The 23,001-nt window shown below is 42.8% G+C and overlaps 1 protein-coding gene across 7 annotated transcripts in view; it reads left to right on the forward strand.

Moving 5' to 3' along the window:
- Positions 1-17,036: 17,036 nt before the first annotated feature.
- The window catches only part of trim2a (tripartite motif containing 2a), a 158,908-nt gene continuing 152,943 nt past the window's right edge, over positions 17,037-23,001 (forward strand). For 2 of the 7 annotated variants that reach the window (XM_048527642.2, XM_048527632.2), the window contains exon 1: positions 18,052-18,066. The gene's annotated coding sequence lies outside the window, so the exon portion shown is untranslated. Of the gene's footprint in view, positions 17,194-17,663; positions 17,781-17,813; positions 18,067-23,001 lie in introns of those variants that run through there. The other 5 variants (XM_048527621.1, XM_048527614.2, XM_048527671.1 and 2 more) reach the window with 5 other exon arrangements.

The raw sequence follows: 23,001 nt of genomic DNA on the forward strand, positions 1-23,001 counted from the left end.
CCACTCCACAGGTAAGTAATGGCTCATAAATTCACAAGGTAATTCTGCAGCATAATGTTCATCTGGTGACAGCATGAGAACAGGATTCAAAGTGAGGCATCGTCTCACCAGTTTGCACCTTTTTGTACCATGAATGTTTAACTCTCAAATAGTCTTTCTTTAAAAGGTTGTTCCATACAGAACAGTTACTCCAGAACACTCACAGGTACAGTATTAAATAATTGTGTGAAATACCACAGGCTAAAGGTACACCGTGCATTACCGTCTTATATGGGTTGCAGTTATTGTTAATAAAAACACTTTCTGCAGCATCTCTGTAGAACATAGATTTAGCTTTAGGCTGCTAAAGATTCAAAATTCTACTCGAAAGCAGAGCTCAACTTGCAAGGCCTCCATGGATGTGAAGTGAGATAAGAGTTTCATTTGCACCTTAACCTGGCAAACATTACTCCATGTCTTCAGTGGCACCACTGGTCTGTGGGAGAGCGCAGTGTGTGTGAGTGGGACAACTTCAAGATCTATTTGTAGCCTCCTCAGAGATTGAATGATGAAACATTGCTAACCTGCAGAGCGTGGAACAGTAGCCATTGAGATTGGAAACAAGTTTATTGTATAATTTTAACACATTCCTATAAGCATGCAACAGAACCACAAGGTCTTAACAGCATGCCTATTATGCATAGACTATTTTTTACAAAAACACCTGAGCCATTTATACCCACAACTCTGCTTTACATCACAATTATATACAAATTAGTCCTCTTCAAGGACATGCCCAACTTCCTTTTCAATGTTCTTGTGGCAAGTGCTTTCTGGTTGCTCATTTTCTCTCCTGCGTGCTTTTTGCCAATTCTAATTTTAGTTCTTTTGCCAATTGCCATTTTGATTGCCAGAGGAAGCAGTTTCTCCCTCCTAGCTGTATGCAAACACCTCATCATCTTGAACATTTCTATCTGGCCCCTTCTTAACATGATACTAATCACAGAGATTCCACTTTCTCCAAGGTCTCCACATAACTGAATTGCTCAACCCCAGTATTATCCGAGTTAATCTCCTCCTTTTCTCTCTGCAATGCCCTAAAGGCCGGTGATGTGCCCAGAATTGCACGCATGCTGATGTTGAGCACCAACCAATGATTTGTAAAGGATAAGTATGAATTTCTTGTTTTTGTATTCACTGTCCCTATTTCCAGTGTCAAGTATCCGATGTGCCGTAAAAATGCTGTACATCACTGGAAATACTTCTGTCTTATCTCCTGGCAGTTGTGAGTTTGAGACCCATCTTTGGTTCTGAATCTGATGGGAACTTCCAACCTCATACTTCAGGACGATGACGCTTCACTGCTCCATAAGGAAAGTCACTGGGGCCTATTCAAATAAGAGCTAGCTACAGTTCCTTGTTTGTTTCTAGAGACAGACAGGCAACTTCACTAAGCATTGCCATGGCACAGGGTGCACCATTGACTACAACCACTTTGTTTTGTGTGTCCCCTCTGTCAACTGTGCCGCATAGTAAAGCTGAAAGGGATTCTCCTCCCTTACTATCCAGCTGGTGTGTGACCCTCGGCAACATGCCTTGCAGGTTGAAGCCTTGTATCCCAGCAACAGCCGCGCTGCCTTCATTCTGCTGGTTCCACTGTGGATTTGAGCTGCCAGGGTAAATGAGAGGTGTTGGGGAGCGGGAAGAGCCAATTAGTGATAAAAATCCTCCAGTGCACGACCTACACCCACGTATGCATAGATGGACACAGGAAATGTGATCAAATAGGCCCATGGTGCGCTGATATAGCATGGTTCTTGGAGCAGTACTGCTCACTCAAAAAAGTGGACGTTAAAATGCGTGATGTCGCCATCACAAGGTAATAGGTTGTGAATAATAACATGTTAAGCAGCTGAAGAGCAGGAACAGGAAGCGAAAAGGGATGGAGGTACCTTCAACTGTTTCTCTCCCTTCAGGCTGTCTGTAAGGAAACTTCTCAGTGTGGGACCTGTAACTGCAACATCATTCCCCTATTCAGCAACACACCTTCCATCTGTCAGCAGCACTTTGTCTGCTTGGCCAACATAAAATAAACTTTTACAGCTAGAGGTCTAAATGAAATTTTGCTGTATTGCTTCCAAATATAAACTAGTCAGCCTGGTGCCTTCCCTTAATGCCTGCATTTTATGTACTTCCTGCCTTCATGGGGAGAAGGCAGGAAAGTGGAGCTAACAATGGCCTAATCAGCCATGATCTTGTTGAATGGTGAAGCAGAATCAATGGGCTGAATGACTCCCCTACCCTCCACCCACCCCTCCCCCCAACCACGGCATCCCAAAGCCAGCCCAGATTGTCCCTGCCTCCCTAACCTGTTCTTCCTCCCACCTATCTCCTCCTCCCACCTCAAGCCCCACACCCATTTCCTACCTACTAACCTCATCCCGCCCCCTTGACCTGTCCGTCCTCCCTGGACTGACCTATCTCCTCCCTACCTCCGCACCTATTCTCACCTCTACTGGCTCCATCCCCACCTCTTTGACCCGTCTGTCTCCTCTCCATCTATCATCTCCTCTGTACATCTTCTATCCGCCTCCCCCTCTCTCCCTATTTATTTCAGAACCCCCTTCCATTTCTGAAGAAGGGTCTAGGCCCAAAACATCAGCTTTCCTCCTCCTCTGATGCTGCTTGGCCTGCTGTGTTTATCCATCTCTATACCTGGTTATCTCAGATTTCTCCAGCATCTGCAATTCCTACTATCTCAGGCCTAAGAGTAAGGCTGAATAAGAATGTAAGCAAGCTGTGAGATATGAGTAGGAGGTTTGCAACCATTTGGAAGCTGACTATAAAGGCTGAGTGACAGCAGACTGTTAGTAGTCGAGTGTTGAGATTGTATTGAATTGAATGATTTATTGTCACTTGCATTTAAACGTGAATAAGACGGTAAAATGCAGTGAGAAACTTCGACTGTTGCCACAATCCGATGTCATTTTGAATGGCTTAAGAATATCAAGAATGCTGGAAATTAAGATGAAATGAAAAAGTGTCACAATTACATAAAAAATTGGATGATTCATTTCTGACTTCCAATGTCTAATTTAGTGCCCAACCTGGTGTCTTGCCAACGTTTATCAAGCCTGAAACCATAACGTCTGCAGACAGAATAGGTAAACAAGCTGCCATTTCAGTTGTAAAGAGGAGCCACTGGACTCAAACGTTAACTGTTTCCCTGGCCGTAAATGCTGCCAGAATTGCTGAGTCACTTCAGCACTTTGTTTTTAATTCAGATTTCCAGTATCTGCAGTCTTATTTCCAGGAGTTGCTTGCCAATGGAAGGCAGATGACGTTGTGACTACTGAAAAGAAACAGGCCAGAAAAAGACTCTCTTCTTCCTGTGGCTCAAGCACAAAAAAGCTGATTACATCAATGACTGGAAAGAAACATAGGAAACCAAGAACTGAAAAGATAATTGTGATGAATTCAGCAGCGCCTGTCTGTGGCACTGTTCAGAGGATATGGCATTTGAAGGTAGATTCATCGACTTTGATCACTCGTGTGAAGTAATTGACTCTCTTATAATCCTACATCCAGGTCCTCACAGCTAGATTTCTTATGTTGACCTCCTTGAATACTGCTCCTACTGTCTTCTGACTGTTTCTCAAAAACCCCTGGTCACCTGTGAAATACATATGCTCCTTACCACATCCTACAGTCAACAATGTAGGTTAGATTTAAGTGGTGCCGGAGATTATGATTCTGGGTCCCATGCTGGTGCATGCAGACTATAGGGTGTATCACAGTCAGCTCTGGCTGTACAGAAACTGTTATAATGAGCAGACAATATGAGTTGTCTTGCTGCCTGTGTTTCAATAACAAGGGATGAAGTCAGAATCCATCATGGTTCCCCACTGAGAACTTTGCCCCGGATTTCTCTTTTGGAGAAATCTATATTGACCGTCTCTTATTGGCCTATGCTCCTTGTGGTCAGAATTAATTTTGTCCTTTACAATATTTCATGCCTTTCCCACATTAGGGGAGTTGGATTGACAGCGGGCTGTGATCTTCCAGCCTATCTGGTGCCAGTGACTTGTTAGCTTTCAGGAATGTCAACTTATTTCTTTTCATTTCTATCCTATCCAATGTCTTCCCTCATCCCCAACAAACAATGATTTTTCTGAAGAAGGGTCCTGACCCGAAACATCAGCTTTCCTGCTCCTCTGATGCTGCCTGGTCTGCTGTGTTCCTCCAGCTCCACGCTGTGTTATCTCTGACTCCAACATCTGCCGTTCTTGCTATCTCATTGATTACATCCACTTCTGTTGCAAAAACAGAGGTAAATTAATTATTCAGTACATCAGTCATTCCCTGTTCCTTCTGAAGGGATAATCCTTTTTAAATCCAAAATCAGTCTCACAGTCCTATCAACTTATCTTCTGTGCCTTTTACATCAATAATACATTACCAGGAATGAAACTTTCAAAATTCTTAGAACTTCAAGAACTCTTTTGAATATTTTACTTAACATGTTTCTTTAATTTAGGCTTTTAGGACTGCAGTATTTACCGAATTCACTTTCATCCAATGTTACTTCAAATATTTAAAACTTTCAGTTAGAATTGCTGTGGACAGAATTTGCGCTTTTTTCGCCTTCAGGTGAGTGCAGGGGTTTGATGCTCATAATGTTACAGGGATCTGACAGTACGATCTGCTTTATCTTTGACGTCTGGAGTGATTGATCTTGTCTGATTTGATTTATTGCTGTCACATGTACTGAGAGACAGGGAAAAGTGTGTCTTCTGTGCTTTACAGGCCGATCGTACTCTACAAGTCCATCAGGATAACGGAACAGAGTGCTGGATTATAATATTATAGCTGCTGAGAAGGTGCAGAGAGTGATCAACATTAACATTAAAGAGGTCCATTCAAAAGACTGATAACAGCAAGGAAGATGTTCTTGAATCTGTTCATATGTGTATACAGACTTTTATATCCTCTGCCTGATGGAAGAGGGTGGGAGAGAGTATAATCGGGGAGGGAGGGGTCTTCGATTATGTTGGTTACCTTCCTGATGTAGCAAGAAGATTAGATGAAGTCAGTTAGATGGACTGGGCTAGTTTGCATGATGGACTGGGCTACGTTCACAACACTGTAGCTTCTTCTGGTTTGGGGAAGAGTAAGTTGCATAACACATGTGATGCACCCTGATAGAATGCTTTCTATAATGCATCTGTAAAAATTAGAAAAGTCTTTATAGACTGAGGCTCCTGAGGCATTGCTGTGCTTTCTTGACCATCATGTCAATGTGGGTGGACCAGGACAGATTGTTGGTGATCAGCACTCCCAAGAACATTTAAGTTCTGGACCATCTCTACCTCAGCATCATTGATGAAGATAGGCATATACCCTCCCCTCTGCTTCCTGAAATCAATGACCAACTCCTTCATTTTGCTGACATTGGCAGAGAGATTGTTGCCTTTACACCACACCATCAAGCAGTCCATGTCCTTCCTGTACTCTGTCTTGTTGTTGTTGAGATCCGAGTAATAGTAATAATAGTAATGTCTTCAGCAAACTTGTAAATGGAGTCGATGCAGAATTTGGCAACATATTTGTGAGCATTTATGGAGTACACAGCCTTGTGATGAACCAGTGTTGAGGACTATAGTGGAGGAGCTGCTGTGGCCTATCCTTGTCAACTGTGGCCTATTGGTCAGGAAGTTGAGAATTCAGTTACACAGTGGGGAGCAGAGGCCTACGTCCCAGAGTCTGGAGATGAGTTTGTTTGGAATTATGGTGTTGGAAGTGGAGCTGCAGTCAATAAGTAGAAATGTCATGTAGGTATCCTTGTCATCGAGATGTTCCAAGAATGAGTGTAGGGCCAGGATTTTGAATTGTTTTGGATTGTTTTGAAATGTTCTGGCTGGGAGGTCGTGGAGTGTGGATTTGAGGCTGCTGCTGACTGGTTCGTACCTTACCCAATGTATCTGTCCACTGAAAAGTCACCCAGGCTATAACCTGGGAAGCCAATCCACTGTTGCATTTTTTTAACTGGCATCATGTGTTGAATGACAATAAAGGAATTTATTTTGGATTGTTAAACTGCTCAAATTTGTTACTTTATTTCTACTGTTTTTTTCTCGCTTTCTTCCTTCACCTCTGAGTGATGTACCATCCAGATTAGTGTCAAATTTTTACAATTTATACAAATGACTTGGATGAAGAAATTGTACGTGTGGCTGCTAAATATGTTAGTGACACAAGGATGGGTAGAAAAGAAAGTTGTGAAGACAACATAAGGAGGCTATAAAGGATATAGATAGGTTACGTGAGTAGGCAAAGGTCTGGCAAATAGAATAAATTGTGGGAAAATGTGAAATTGTCTTTTTTAGCAGGAAGAAAACAAAAGAGGCAGACAATCTAAATGGCAAGAAATTGCAGGGTTCTGAGCTGTAGAGGGATCTGGGTGTCCTGGTGCATGCATGGCAAAAAGGCTAGTATGCAAGTAAACAGGAAAGCTAGTCAAATGTTCTTATTTATTTTGAGGAGAATTGAACAAAAAATTCAGCAAGATATTCTGCAGCTGTACAGGACGTTGATGAGACTGCGTCTTAGACACAGCGCATAGCATTAATCTCCATATTTTGTTATTCATTTGTGGGATGTGACGTTGCTGGCTGGGCCGGTATTTATTACCCATTGCTAGTTGCCCTTGTGGTATAGAACTACATTCTTGAACTACTGAAGACCGTTTGGTTTAGGTAGACCCAAAATACTGGGAATTCCAGGATTTGATCCAGTGACAGTGAAGGAATGGCGATATATTTCCAAGCCGGAATGGTGAGTCAAATAATGGGGGATCTTGCAGGTATCAGTGTTCCCACGTATCTGCTGTCATGGAGTAGTAGAACCATAGATCTATACAGTACAGAAACAAACCCTTTGGTCCAACACCTTCAGGCCAACAAGGCAACCTAAACTGATTTAGTCCCATTTGTTAGTATTTGGCCCGTATGCCTCTAAACCTTTCCTATTCATGTACCCAACCAGATGCCGTTTAAATGTTGTAATTCTGGCTACCTCCCCACTCCTCCTGGCAGTTCTTTCCAAACACACACCACCCTCTGCATGAAAAATTTGTCCCTCAGGTCCCTTTTAAATCTTTCCCCTATCAACTTGAACTTATTCCCTCGAGTTTTGGATTCCCATACACTGGGAAAAAGACCTTGGCTATTTACCTTTTCCATGCCCCACTAAGTTTTATAAACCTCTATAAGGTCACCCCTCCGTTTCCGACGCTCCGGGGAAAACAGCCCCAGCCTATTCAGCCTCTCGCTATAGCTTAAGCCCTCCAACCCTGGCAACATCCTAGTAAATCTTTTCTGAACCATTTCAAGTATAATATTATTCACCCTATAGCAGGGAGATCAGAACTGAATGAAGTAATTTAAAAGTGGCCTCATCAATGTCCTGTACAGCTGCAACATGACCTCCCAACTCATATACTCAAATGCACTGACCAATGAAGGCAAGTGTGCCAAACACCTTCTTCACCACCCTGTCTACATGCCATTCCACTTTCAAGAACTATGCTCCTGCACCCTTAGGTTTCTTTGTTTGGCAACACCCTCCAGGACCTTACCACGAAGTGAATAAGTCCAGTCCTGATTTTCCTTACCAAAATGCAATACCTCACATTCATCTAAATTAAACTCCTTCTGCTACTCCTTGGCCCACCTGACCATCTGATCAACGTCCCGTTGTACTCTAAGATAACCTTCTTCACTGTCCACTACATCACCAATTTTGGTGCCATCTGCAAACTTACAAACCATAACTCCTTTATTCTCATCCAAACCATTCAGATACATAGCAAAAAGCAGTGGTCCCAGCACAGATCCTTGCGGTACACCACTGATCACAGGCCTCCACTCTGAAACCAATCTTCTACTACCACCTTCTATTTCCCACCTTCAAGCCAATTTTGTATCTAACTGGCTAGCTCCCTTTGGGTTCCATGTGATCCAACCTTACCAACAAGTCTACCATGCAGAATTTGTGGAATGCCTTGTTGAAGTCCATATAGGCAACATTCACTCTTCTATCTTCATCAAATTCTTTGAACCCTCTTCAAAAAAATTAATCAAGTTAGTAAGACATGATTTCCCAAGCACAATACTATGTTACCTATACCTAATCAGTCCTTACCTTTCCAAATGCATATAAATCCTGTTCCTCAACACTGGCTGTTTCAGTATCTGAGGAGCCACAAACGATGCTGAATATAGTGTAATCATCACTTTTGACCTTATAGTGGAAGGATGGTCATTGATTAAGGAGCTGAAGATGTTTGGGCCTAGGACACTGTGATGAGGAACTCCTGCAAAGATGCCTGGATGAGGCTGTAGTCTTGCTCGCTGAGCCGATGTGTTTGATTGCAGATGTTTCGTCACCCTGCTCGGTAACAGCGTCAGTGTGTCTCTGGTGAAGAGTTGGTGTTCTGTCCCACTTGTTATTTGTATGCTTTGGTTTGGTGGGGTGATTGATATTACTTCTGGTTTTGTTCACATGCCTTGGTTTGCTGGGCCACTGAGAAACAAAACTGGAAGTGATGCCAATCACCCCAGCAAACTAAAGCATATAAATGACAAGCAGGACAGAGGTGCTGACGCTTCACCAGAGGTGCACTGATGATGTTGCTGGACAGGGTGATGAAACATTTGCAACCAAACGCACTGGCTTGACGAGTATGTCTACAACCTCATCCAGGACTCAAGCTACAAATCTTTTATGGAAAACTTTAAAGATGTCCAGGAGCTGATATGACTGACCTCCAACAACCATGACAATCCTCCTTGGTGCCAGGTTTGGCTCCAACCAGTGGAGAGTTCTGTCCATGGTTCTGATTGAATCAGTTTTGTTAGGTCTCTTTAATGCTAGACTTGACCAAATGTGGCCTTGCTGTCAAGGGCTATCATTCTCACCTCACCACTTGAATTCAGCTCTTTGGTCCATGTTTGGACCAAGGTTTTGATATGGTTGGGTGCTGAGTGGTCCTGGTGGAACTGAGCATCAGTGAGTAGGTTATTGCTGACAAGGTGCTGTTTGATAAGACTGTTGATGATCATTCCTGATACTTTACTGTTGATCAAAACTGGATTAATGGGGTGGTAATTAGCCAGGTTGGGTATTTTCCTGCTTCAGGACATTGCTGGGTAATTTTTTTTTACAGTGTCGGATAGATGCCAGTGTTTCCGCTGCACTGAAACAGCTTGGCTAGGGGAGCAGCAAGTTCTGGAGCACAAATCATTAATTATATTGCTTAAATGCTGCCAGGGCCCGTAGCCTTTGCAGCATCCAGCATCTTCAGCTGTTTCTTAATATCACTTGGAGTGAATCAGTTTCACTGAAGAATGGCATCTGTGACTCTGGGGACCCGTTTATTTATGGGCATATCAATGCAACGAAAGAAGTTCAGTGAATGTTTAATGGAATAATATCTGGAATGCATAGAGGAACGTTTGAACAGGTTAGGCTTCATCCACTGGAGGCTAGAAAAGTAAGAGGCAACTTGTGGCACACAAGATCCTGAGGGTGGTTGACAGTTTAGATGTGGAGTGGCTGTTTTTCCTTCTCAAGATTCTAATCGTCTTCCACAAAAATGACGGAAGCAGAATCTTTGAATCTCTTTAAGGCAGGGATGGATCAATTTTTGATAATGAAGGGGGTGAAAGGTTGCTGGGAATTGTGGAGTTCATGACTAGGGAGCATATATTTAAGGTGAGAGGAAAAAGATTTTAAAAAGACTCGAGAGCCAATTTTTTTTTTACACAGAGAGCGATTTGTGTGTGGAATGACCCTCCAAAGGAATTGGTGAATGCCGCTACATTTACAATGTTTTAAAGACATTTAGATAAGTACATGAATAAGAAATGTTTGGTTGGAAATGGGCTAAGTGCAAGCAGTGGGACTAGTTTGGTTTGGGATTATGTTCAGCATGGACTGGTTGGATTGAGGGTCTGTTTCAGTGCTGTATGACTCCATCACTCTACACCAGTCATGATTTTATTGACTGGTATGCTGGCTCAAACAACTGAATGACCTACTCCTAATTTGTGTGTTCAAATGTTCTCTTTAAGGCATTGTCTCCAGGCCAAAAAGTGGAATGTTGGCAAGAGATCTTGACACAATTTCAAGCTTGAATCCCTGATAGTTATCAGAAGTTGTCTTGTAGCTCTACCCCCAGCCTCCCAATCCCTATCCCTAAACCCACGAATACCACCCACAAATGCAATTCAGCTGACGAAGTTAACAACAAACATTGCTAATTGGGGTCTGGAATTTACTGTCTGAGAGTCTGCTTGAGGAAGTTTCAATAGAAATCTGCAGAAAACTTTCGTTTTTCTGAAGAGAAAAGTTCTGATCTGTGTCATGACAAAGGAGGAATCCCAAAGGACCTACAGACATATTGAACTTTTAATTACAATGTGTTTCTTTTGTTAAAAACGGTGGGGGCCATCCAGCCAAAAAATAATTGTTGTTGTAAATTCAGTGGCTTTCTCAACTTAAAAGTACAGAATAGTTGTCATCTCCTTTATCTCAGACTATGAACATGACGGAAGAAAAGACAGCAGTCTGGGCTAGAAACATGCGTTGTGTCGTTCCCTTTCAAGAATGCACAAAAGCCAGTTCCTCTCTGGTCAATGTGTGCTAGTGGAAGAAGGTGTGCTCATGAACTGGGGTACTCCTGTGTTCCAGTGAGCCGAGATGTTCATTTATACGAGATGGAATTCAAGCATTGGTACACCATGAAGGTCGTAGTTGAGAACTAGTCTTCCCTGCATTGCAAATAATAAGTGCTAGAAGCCAGCTGGCCAGCGATCCAGTCAAAAGGAAACAGGGCAAAATATTGAATCTCTTGCTCTGAATGCTAGAAACCATCCACCATTGAAATGAACCAAGATGAAAGAATTTCAACGAATCTGTAGAGCCAAGAATCCCAAAATCAACTGTTGGGCTGTTAATGTTCCATATCCTACACTTGACAGACAACCCAGAGAGACCAATCCATATATCTTTAAAGCCTATCTTTTTCCGCTTCACTTAATGTTTCTAATCTGAGTGCATGTGTTACAGTATTATTTTGTCTCAAATTTAGTAACTAGTAAACTCACTGTTATGTTCACTCAAGAAAACATGGTTAAATTAGTTTCTTTTAAAACATAACTTCATTTGAGTCTGGGAGACAGATAACCAGAAGGAAAGGGATCCTTTGTAAATTAAGCTTGTTGTGACTAATCAAAGGGATGGATAAATAAAGATTCTCCCTGTTCACTGGAAACTAGACAATTTGGAGTAGCCCACTTGGAATTGTAATAAAGTGGGAAGCCTCTCTCAGGATCTGATCCTAGCAAGGGCTACGGTGAAAAGGCAGCAGGATTGGACTAGATAATGTATTCTTGCAGAAAGTAGCAGAACAGATCCACTCTGAAACACTCTTTAATTCTAAAATTCCAAGCAGAAGCTTGGTCTGTTTGAAACAGTGGCTGGGAATCTTTTTTTGTTGAATTTATTCTCAGTTTATCACTATAACTTTGGTCAAAGAAATGCAGAGTTCCTGTGTGTGTGTGTGTGTGTGTGTGTGCGCGCGCGCGCGTGCGAGAGAGTTTGCTGTATTCTGTCTTTTATAACTGTGGCTCAATACATGAAATGAATGCAATGTGACTGACAGGTGCTGACCTGAATAGCCCAGCTGGGATCCAATTCTGAACTGAGGATAACATCAGTCAACAGAAAGCTGTGATGGTATACATATGCATTTGTGCCACTTCCTCTAAAACATGCAGAGTGGTCTCACATAGAAGGGAGTCTATCACAGCTCCTTTTACGTTGTTTTTCTGACACAGATCTTTAACACTCAGCTCACAGCCACAGATTTCATTTCCCACGAGCCAATGCTAACAGAAATGGTATCCCTAGTTTCACAGCAGCACTACTGCCCTTATGGACATCATTTTTTATTCTGCTTGCAACCATCTTTAATGCACAGTCATGAGGCTGCGAGTTAAAGCACGAACGCCTGCCCATAGAATTTCTGATAGCACAGAAAGTCACTCATTAGGTAATTTTGTTCTGTGCTGGCTGTTTCATTGAGCTGTCTGATTGTCCCAAGGGCCCACCCTTTCCCCTTGGTTCAGCATTTCTTTCTCCTTTTTAAATATATCTCAAACTTCACATCGAATCATAATGGAGAGCCAACTTGTCTCAGGCACCAGACCACTGCTGCTGGCTCTGCAATTATACATCCAAAACAGCATCACAGAGGAGAAAATTGCAAAAATAATGATTGTCTGAATTTTCTTGTGTGATCCAACTGCTTCATGGAATATGTAAAAAACCTGATTGTTTTTCTGGTATGTTTTATGGGTTTTGTTCTGAAGTCACATGTATCAATAGTGAGAGCTTGGAAATGCCTTCATATTTCAGTTAAGCTTCCCGTACACCCAGGATGGTTTGTCACTTATCAGAGATGTGAATGCATTTGAAATACTTTAGACTTCTTGCTCTGACCATCTATTCATATTATGAATTATATTGAGTCATGATTGTGTCAATCTGGATCAGTTAGGTAGACACTGTAGTATTTTGTCTAATCTGATGATGAGATAATTTTAATAGTATATAATAGCAATTTATTGTCACGTATTTTTACACAAAAAAGTGAAAAAATTTATAAGTCACAATACTATGGCACCTGCATTCATCTCAGATCAATTGATACTTGCTATATTAAAAAGCTAAACTGTTGAGAATTTACAATAATATCAACTTTCATATTCCATGGCATTTTGTGATATATCGCTAAATAAGTGCAGATGGCCATTAGTATCAGGTGTAAAGTGCCATTGCTTTTCAAAAGAGCCCAGTTTACATCTTGTTACAGAGATAGTAGGAACGGCAAATGCTGGAGAATCTGAAATAACATGGTGTAGAGCTGGATGAACACAGCAGGCCAAGCAGCATCAGAGGAGCAAGAAAGCTGACGTTTGGGCCTAGATCCTTCTTCAGAACATTTTCTGAAGAAAGGTTTAGGCTCAAAACATCAGCCTTCCTGCTCCTCTGATGCTGCTTGGCCTGCTGTGTTCATCCAGCTCTGCACCTTGTTATCCCAATTTATATCTTTGTCCTTTAATGGTGAGTTAAAATCAAAATTTGCTAATCCATATTTGATCCAGTTGACCTCAATATTCTCCTTCAACTTTCTCCACTGGTCATCCGGCTGCTTGAATTAACATTCCAATCTTACCTTACTAATGATAGCCAGATTCAATCTTCAATGTCCTTTCAGCACTTCCCACATTGTTGCCTCTTATGCACTCCAAGCTGTTTTAGTCATTCCTGCATGTAGGAAGATGGTTGTGGTTTTGGAGGCCAGTCACTTCAACTCCAGGATATCTCTGCAGGAGTTCTTGAGGTTAGTGTCCAAGGCCCAAACGCTTTCAGCTATTTCATCAATGATCTTCCCTCCATCATAAGGTCAGAAGCTGATGATTGCACAAGGTTCAGCCACATTTGTACCTCCTCAAATACTGAAACAATCCCTTCCTAAATGCAGCAGGATCTGGCTAGTTTTTACAAATCTCACAGCAACCCTGTCACACCTAATAGATTTGACTCATTTAAGTTTTAAACCTGGAAGGTTGACTCTGATTGGTCAAGTCCTCAGAATTGACCTTCCAGGTTTAAATTTCAATAGACAATAGACAATAGGTGCTGGAGTAGGCCATTCGGCCCTTTGAGCCAGCACCATCATTCATTATGATCATGGCTGATCATCCACAATCAGTATACTGTTCCTGCCGTATCCCCATAACCCTTGATTCCACTATCTTGTGTCTATCTCTTTCTTGAAAGCATCCAGAGAGTTAGCCTCCACTGCCTTCTGGGCCAGAGCGTTCCATATATCCACCACTCTCTGGGTGAAGTTTTTCCTCAACTCTGTTCTAAATGGCCTACCCCTTATTTTTAAACTGTGTTCTCTGGTCCTGGACTCACCCGTCAGCGGAAGCATGCTTCCTGCCTCCACAGTGTCCAATCCCTTAATAATCTCATACGTCTCAATCAGATCCCCTCTCATCCTTCTAAACTCAAGAGTGTACAAGCCCAGTCGCTCCAATCTTTCAACATATGATAGTCCCACCATTCCGGGAATTGACCTTGTGAACCTACGCTGCACTCCCTCAATAGCAAGAATGTCCCTCCTCAAATTGGGAGACCAAAACTGCACGCAATACTCTAGGTGCGGTCTCACCAGGGCCCTGTACAGCTGCAGAAGGACCTCTTTGCTGCTATACTCAATTCCTCTTGTAATAAAGGCCAGCATGCCATTAACTTTCTTCACTGCCTGCTGTACCTGCATGCTTGCTTTCATTGACCGATGTACAAGAACACCTAGATCTCGTTGTGCTTCCCCTTTACCTAACTTGACTCCATTGAGATTGTAATCTGCCTTCCTGTTCTTGCCGCCATAGTGTATAACCACACATTTATCCACATTAAACTGCATCTGCCATGCATCCGTCCACTCACCTAGCCTGTCCAAGTCACCCTGTATTTCAGGTATCATTAACTGATTCATTCCCCATGGCAACAACCACCAATCAAAATCTACTTCCCAATCTCCTTAATTGGTATTCTTGTGAATTGCCCTGATTAGTGCAAGATGAAAGGCTTTTATAAAATGAGTCTTTGCTCAGCACCACCCAAGTCACTCCAACCGAATAACTATTAATTTGGAGTTAATTGATTTACATTCACAAAACAGGGTTTGAGTAATGAAGATTAGGAGTGGTCCACATTTTGTTTTACTGGGGGTATAGTTGACAAACAATAACCAAGAGGTGTGACAGGATGGCTTTCTTCTTGGCTTTACGCCAGCATAACTTTAAAACCAATTGGCTGGAGTCGTGTGAAAGCAACAGGGGAAATTGTAGAAGAAGAAGAAGCTCTCAGGAGGGAACAGAGTATATTAGCTGGTAAACAGGCAAAGGCCTAGAGGTATTCTTGCTGGACTGTTAATCCACAGTCTTAGATAATGTCTGCGGACCCGAATTTGAATCCCCCCAAGGTAGATGGTGGAAATTAATTTGATAGAAAATAATCTGGAATTAAGAGTCTAACAATGACTGTGAATTGATTGTTGGGAAAAAAAATCTGATTCACTCATGACTTTTAGGGAAGAAAATGACTATCTTTACCAGGTCTGGCCTACATGTGACTCCAGACCCACCACAATGTGGTTGACTCTTAACTGCCCTCTGGGCAATTAGGGATGGGCAATTAACACTGGCCTTGCCAGTGATGCCTGCATCCTATGAAAGAACAATAAAAAAAGGCAAATTAGAGTGAGTTTTCTTTTAATAAAAAGAGGGACAGGGACAGAGACATAATAAGATGAATACCAAATAAGTGGGACCAAAATGTTTAATCCTTTTCCATGTATTTTATGCAAACATTTCTTTGATCCTTATTCCTGAGGTTGAAATAAATTTTCCTGCAATTATTATTAGACCATTAAACTGAATTATAATAACACCACTAAAGGAGTTTCTCTGCACGTTTTCTGCACTGGGATAGTTTCCAGAAATCTCATGTTGGACTTGATTACTACTATCAGTCCTGTGAGGGAAGTAAATATAAGGGAATATGCTCATGCTTACGACGAAAGGAGGGTGAGAAAAGGGGTGAAAATGAGGAAGGTACTGAAGTCTATTTCTAACCGATGGTGAAACAATGTAAAACAATTAGTCCTGAGAGAGGCAAACGTTTTTAATTTGCATTTGACCTTCTACATCATCTAGGTCTGAGCAGATTTAAAGCCTGTCAATCCTTTCTTTGTGAGTTTGCACCATATGTCTTTGATCCTGGTGACTAATTTGCATTTTGTCAATGACTAAACCCTTGTTGATAAATCCAACAAATCAACTGAAGGATAAGAAAAAGAAACGCTTTTTCTTTGTGAATGTTTAATGGAAATATTTCCCCAATACAAACTGGAATTTACACCCCAGGATTCCTCATGCTTACATAACTTGAGGTTGGGAAACTTAATCCAGGGTTTCTATTATTACACTGGTCTACAGCATGCCTGCATTTAACTGGGGTCAGACATGTTACAATTATAATTATGATGCAGTTTCCAATACCTCTTGCTGAGAGATTGTAATGGGAATACATTGAGTGTCGTTGTCAAACTATCCAATCCTTTGATGTCAAATATGTTTTAATGCAAGGCCAGTCATTTTTCCAGAAATAAATCATAGATATAATTATACACTGTCTGCCTGATGTATGTCATCTGTGACCCTGATAGTTTGTTTGTCTTCATCCTTCAATATAATATTTAGAGTTCAAATAGATAAGCTACATGTTAAAGTCAGATGTTATTGCAACTTTTTGTTAAATTAAGCAGGCACGTTTGCCATATTATCTCTCTTTAAGGAAAAGAAAATAGGTCTGTTGGAGGAAACGGCCTCCTCGTTGCCCTCCTAAATGAATACACGCATTTTCATCAAAGAAACAGACAAACGGAGGAGTAACTAGCTCCTATAGTTTCTATGGTAACTGCTCTGAAGAGAAAAATTTTTCAGTGGGAAATGATGTGCGTATTAAAGTCATTTTTTAAATGTATCGTTCCATTCATAGTGTTGTACAGAGCTGTGTAGGTGGAGAGTCAGTTGCCAGGTTCTTGCTGGAAGTAGGCCATATAATCCCACTTTGCAAATGCCAGGGGTTAATAAATATTCTGCAACAATATAAAACTAAGCTGCAGATTTATGCCTGATACGAGTCTGCATGTTGTAACGTTCATCAATAGTTAAAGCTGTATTGGTGCATTCTTCAGTTGGAGTGATTCGATTTGTCTCTCCCAGGTAACCTTCCGTCTTCTTCACTATGCAGGTAATGTCAGTTACATTATCCCTTCACCCTCCCACCTCCTGCCTTTGAGAAGCATCATGACGTGGATAACAAAGCTGGCAGCTGCTCCTTGATCCACATGGGAATTGAGCAGATGGAAAACAGTAGACTTCAGGAAGCAGCTTTGTTGTGTTCTCATGCTGAAAGTCAGATTTACAACACTCTCTCCTTTCCTTTTGTTTTTCCTTTTGTAATTAGCTATTGCTGGAACAATGCACAACTCTCACTAGTACATTTCTAAATGTAAGTACCCTGGACTATTTAATGCAGATTGAAAATTGTATGTTTTTTTTAAATTGGACGGGATCCTGAGCAGTTCAGTTTGGCCAGGCAAATAATTTGTATTGAGTTCATAGAAAGAAATTGGCAAATGAGCTGTGAGGTGGTTATTGACAATATGGGTGATGACTACAATGTGTGGTATCTTTTTGAAGCTGAATTCATTTAAGGTGTTTTAAAGAACCTGTTGCATTCTTTAATGCTACAAATACAGTTAGTGTTTGACTATGTTGTTCTGATCAGTGGGAAACTACCAAGTTATGAGGAATAAAGCATCCAGGTCTTAATAAGATAACATAAAGTAGGAAGGAGTTAACAAAGGGGTGGTGTCAGCTAATATTAGAAAATATAAGGGTTTATTTAAGAAAAAGACAGGCCACCTTTCAGCCAGTCTGTGGGTTTTAGTTCAGCTAGCACAGTGCAACAATACAGAGGATTGGTAAGACATGTTTTGAATAAGCGATCAGCAGCTTTCTGCTGCGTTCAGAGAAAGGGATGCAGAGGAGGCTGCAGATACACTGAGGCTTGATCCATGCGGTTCGGAGGATGGGGTTAGTAGGTGCTTCCATTTTTATTGCGTTACTTCATGACAAGAGACACCTTTCAGGCGTGCTGACCAGCTGATGGCTGAGATGTTGCTGTCCCTGTGTGTCACATAGGGTCAAACAGCACTGAGCAAGTGTGCAAATCCAGATCATCATTTCAAATCTGTCACGACAGATGGGTGAGGTTTGTGCATTGCTGTATAATCCATACTGAGAGCACACGGTTAGTGCTGATGCTCATTTCTTTCATGTTCATTGATGTTGTTTCGAAATGTTGTCATGCAATACAATGGTAAGAGGCTTTACATAAAACTGAACAGATTATATTTAATGAAATGATATGTGTGTTACAGCAAATTTTGTCCGCAATGAGAGATTTCATTTCTGCACTGGCTTATTCCTGCTGTACGGTCTTTGCATTGTAATTTTTTTTTGCAAAATACTGTTACTGGAAGTGGCTAGCTTTCCTTCACAGATTGTGGAAATAAAAATCAACCTTAAGAAAATAGATGGAGAAGGCTAAATTGCTTTTGCTGCGCCTGTAGTATTGTCAAATATATGGCATATATACATAAATATACGGGAGAAATTTTATTTTGTGACCTTTCTAAATGTGTTATTTAAATAATGCTCTCAGACTTGAGACTACAAAATCGGAATGGTTACTGTATTACAAATCTGATATTTCTTTGTCTCAAATTAGCCCTGTACAGTTGTCATCTTTGCTGGATAATTTTTAAACATGATTTTTGGGATCTAAAGAGGCCTGTGTTTCTGCTGGTGATCTCTTTACCCCTCCTTGGTGTCTCCTAACTCAAATTTTAGCAACAGGAGGCCAGCCTTCTTCCACCTGAATTGGCCTTTTAGAAATGCTGAAGAGGAGTTCACTGGCATTGTCCGCAAGACATTTCCTCCCTCCTCACTGCGCTATTCACTCTATGTTTCCTGGGATCAGCAAGGGTAGAATGGGGGAAACCAAACCAGAACCCAAATGTTCAGAACCAGAGCCTACTATTCACTGCAGCCGTCTGTGTTATAGCCCATGTACATGAACAGACAAGTATTATAGGATTTCAGGGCACAGTATTCCCCAGCAAGTGGTAACACTATTATTTTATTAATATTTGCTTTTTTTCCCTGCCCTTCGCTCAGTGTTCCTACCTGCAACCATGCTTCCTCCGTCATGTGGTTGTACAGAATAGTCTAGACTGTGTGTGGACTAAAACTTGGAGCCCCAAAACATCACATATCATTTCAAAACAATTTTCTGGTGGGGTTGCAAGAGGATTGATGAAACTGAATCTGTTTGGTGTTTCAGATTTGACTTAACTTAATTTTGGTCAAAAATGGATATATGCAAATAACCTCCTGATTATGTAATTTTGATTTTTCAAAAGTTCCCTATGAACGTGGCACCACAGGGACAAGATTTACATGCATGGTTACACATCTGTCTGGTACACGCTTAATTCAGCCAAAACACCGCGAACATGAATGAATATTTGACCTTTAGCTGGGTGACACGTTGCCTGGCCAGGACAAGCACTCGAGACTTTTTCATGACTAGACTGTTGGATTAGGTGACAGTGATGGTAGCCATCTTGGTGAGCAACAATCTCATCAGTGCTTCCTTCTTCTTCTATAAGGGTGATACTGTCATATATAGCCCTATCTAGTGGTCAAAAAGGAAATTAACCAGCTTCATGATTAATCAGACTTTGTTCGGCTGCACAAATATATACTCAATCTTTTAAAACAATGTCAGTTACTTTGTTGATGTGAATATTTTTGAGATGTGAAGGAAAAAAGAAGACAATTGAATGAGACGTGATGGGGACGTTAGATCACAGGCTGATTTTACCAGCTCTGCAGGCTCTGTTATTAGCGAGGGACATGTAAAATTAGGGGACATACACCCACCTTCCAACCCCTTCCCCATAATACAGTGGGTGTGAGATGCTGAGGTCAGTCAGTCCACCCACTGATTTTCAAACAAATAATTAACTGCCAGTTGAGCTTGTTACCAAGCCAGTTGACCATATTTCATGCTGCACAGACCCAAACACCACTTGATAGGTGCAGGCAGTCAGGAAATGAGAAGCCCATTTTGTAAGAGGATTTTTGTAAAAGCCCTTGTGTTCTGGCATTGTTGGGAATGCTGGAGATGCAGGACAGTCAAATAGAATCACTATGAAATTGAAGCCAGATGCTCTCAGCCTCCTGCAGCCCACTGATTGTCATTTCCTTCCTTTCACGGTGAACTTGAGACAGTTTAGGCTTGCGTGTTTAACATTTTTGTGATTAATCTCCCATCTGAATCAAAACCAGCCATTTTGGGAGTTGACTACAAAAATGGAAGAAATCCATAAAACAGTGCAGAGGAAAGGTGTTTGTATCAAATACATTGGATCAAACCTAGGTTTCTAGTAGTAATTTTCTACTAACCATTACTTAAATTAGAGGTTTCACTCTCCATATAGCAACATAACCTATCTAACGTGAAACTTGCTGCTTGATCTGACTTGAAAAGGTGGTCTTTGTAATTTGCGACATATACTCATCTAATTCCATGAAACACATTTTACAGGCTTACACTGGCAAAGATGCAGAATTTCATTGCTTTGGTATTGGTCCAGGCAAAGGTTAATGACTTGCCCCTGGCCTGTTCTACACTGCCAAAAATATTGCTGCAGCCTACTTTGAGTGAGCGGATCAAGGTCACTGTTTTGCAGGACCATGTGAGAGGAATTACATTTTTTTCATAATCCTGCTTCTCCTCTGCACAGGCAGAAGACATAATGTAATTTGCATGTGTCCTTATTACCTTTTCCCTTTTATTTGACCTTGGGAGTAGACTGCAATATAAAATGCAGGTCACAAATACATGCTTTGTTTGGAGAAATGTATTGTGTTTGCCACAGCTATGAGAGCTCTACCTTGGCTGGAACATTTTGAGTTTGAAATGAAACAAACAACTTGAAACATGATAATAAAATGTGAGGCTGGATGAACACAGCAGGCCAAGCAGCATCTCAGGAGCACAAAAGCTGACGTTTCGGGCCTAGACCCTTCATCAGAGAGGGGGATGGGGAGAGGGAACTGGAATAAATAGGGAGAGAGGGGGAGGCGGACCGAAGATGGAGAGTAAAGAAGATAGGTGGAGAGAGTGTAGGTGGGGAGGTAGGGAGGGGATAGGTCAGTCCAGGGAAGACGGACAGGTCAAGGAGGTGGGATGAGGTTAGTAGGTAGCTGGGGGTGCGGCTTGGGGTGGGAGGAAGGGATGGGTGAGAGGAAGAACCGGTTAGGGAGGCAGAGACAGGTTGGACTGGTTTTGGGATGCAGTGGGTGGGGGGGAAGAGCTGGGCTGGTTGTGTGGTGCAGTGGGGGGAGGGGACGAACTGGGCTGGTTTAGGGATGCAGTAGGAGAAGGGGAGATTTTGAAACTGGTGAAGTCCACATTGATACCATATGGCTGCAGGGTTCCCAGGCGGAATATGAGTTGCTGTTCCTGCAACCTTCGGGTGGCATCATTGTGGCAGTGCAGGAGGCCCATGATGGACATGTCATCTAGAGAATGGGAGGGGGAGTGGAAATGGTTTGCGACTGGGAGGTGCAGTTGTTTGTTGCGGACTGAGCGGAGGTGTTCTGCAAAGCGGTCCCCAAGCCTCCGCTTGGTTTCCCCAATGTAGAGGAAGCTGCACCGGGTACAGTGGATGCAGTATACCACATTGGCAGATGTGCAGGTGAACCTCTGCTTAATGTGGAATGTCATCTTGGGGCCTGGGATGGGGGTGAGGGAGGAGGTGTGGGGACAAGTGTAGCATTTCCTGCGGTTGCAGGGGAAGGTGCCGGGTGTGGTGGGGTTGGAGGGCAGTGTGGAGCGAACAAGGGAGTCACGGAGAGAGTGGTCTCTCCGGAAAGCTGACAGGGGAGGGGATGGAAAAATGTCTTGGGTGGTGGGGTCGGATTGTAAATGGCGGAAGTGTCGGAGGATAATGCGTTGTATCCGGAGGTTGGTAGGGTGGTGTGTGAGAACGAGGGGGATCCTCTTGGGGCGGTTGTGGCGGGGGCGGGGTGTGAGGGATGTGTTGCGGGAAATACGGGAGACGCGGTCAAGGGCGTTCTCGATCACTGGGGGGGGCAAGTTGCGGTCCTTGAAGAACTTGGACATCTGGGATGTGCGGGAGTGGAATGTCTTATCGTGGGAGCAGATGCGGCGGAGGCGGAGGAATTGGGAATAAGGGATGGAATTTTTGCAGGAGGGTGGGTGGGAGGAGGTGTATTCCAGGTAGCTGTGGGAGTCGGTGGGCTTGAAATGGACATCAGTTACAAGCTGGTTGCCTGAGATGGAGACTGAGAGGTCCAGGAAGGTGAGGGATGTGCTGGAGATGGCCCAGGTGAACTGAAGGTTGGGGTGGAAGGTGTTGGTGAAGTGGATGAACTGTTCGAGCTCCTCTGGGGAGCAAGAGGCGGCGCCGATACAGTCATCAATGTACCGGAGGAAGAGGTGGGGTTTGGGGCCTGTGTAGGTGCGGAAGAGGGACTGTTCCACATTAAGCAGAGGTTCACCTGCACATCTGCCAATGTGGTATACTGCATCCACTGTACCCGGTGTGGCTTCCTCTACATTGGGGAAACCAAGCGGAGGCTTGGGGACCGCTTTGCAGAACACCTCCGCTCAGTCCGCAACAAACAACTGCACCTCCCAGTCGCAAACCATTTCCACTCCCCCTCCCATTCTCTAGATGACATGTCCATCATGGGCCTCCTGCACTGCCACAATGATGCCACCCGAAGGTTGCAGGAACAGCAACTCATATTCCGCCTGGGAACCCTGCAGCCATATGGTATCAATGTGGACTTCACCAGTTTCAAAATCTCCCCTTCTCCTACTGCATCCCTAAACCAGCCCAGTTCGTCCCCTCCCCCCACTGCACCACACAACCAGCCCAGCTCTTCCCCCCCACCCACTGCATCCCAAAACCAGTCCAACCTGTCTCTGCCTCCCTAACCGGTTCTTCCTCTCACCCATCCCTTCCTCCCACCCCAAGCCGCACCCCCAGCTACCTACTAACCTCATCCCACCTACTTGACCTGTCCGTCTTCCCTGGACTGACCTATCCCCTCCCTACCTCCCCACCTACACTCTCTCCACCTATCTTCTTTACTCTCCATCGTCGGTCCGCCTCCCCCTCTCTCCCTATTTATTCCAGTTCCCTCTCCCCAT

This window comes from Stegostoma tigrinum, chromosome 1 (assembly GCF_030684315.1).
Source record: "Stegostoma tigrinum isolate sSteTig4 chromosome 1, sSteTig4.hap1, whole genome shotgun sequence".
Lineage (NCBI taxonomy): Eukaryota > Metazoa > Chordata > Chondrichthyes > Orectolobiformes > Stegostomatidae > Stegostoma > Stegostoma tigrinum.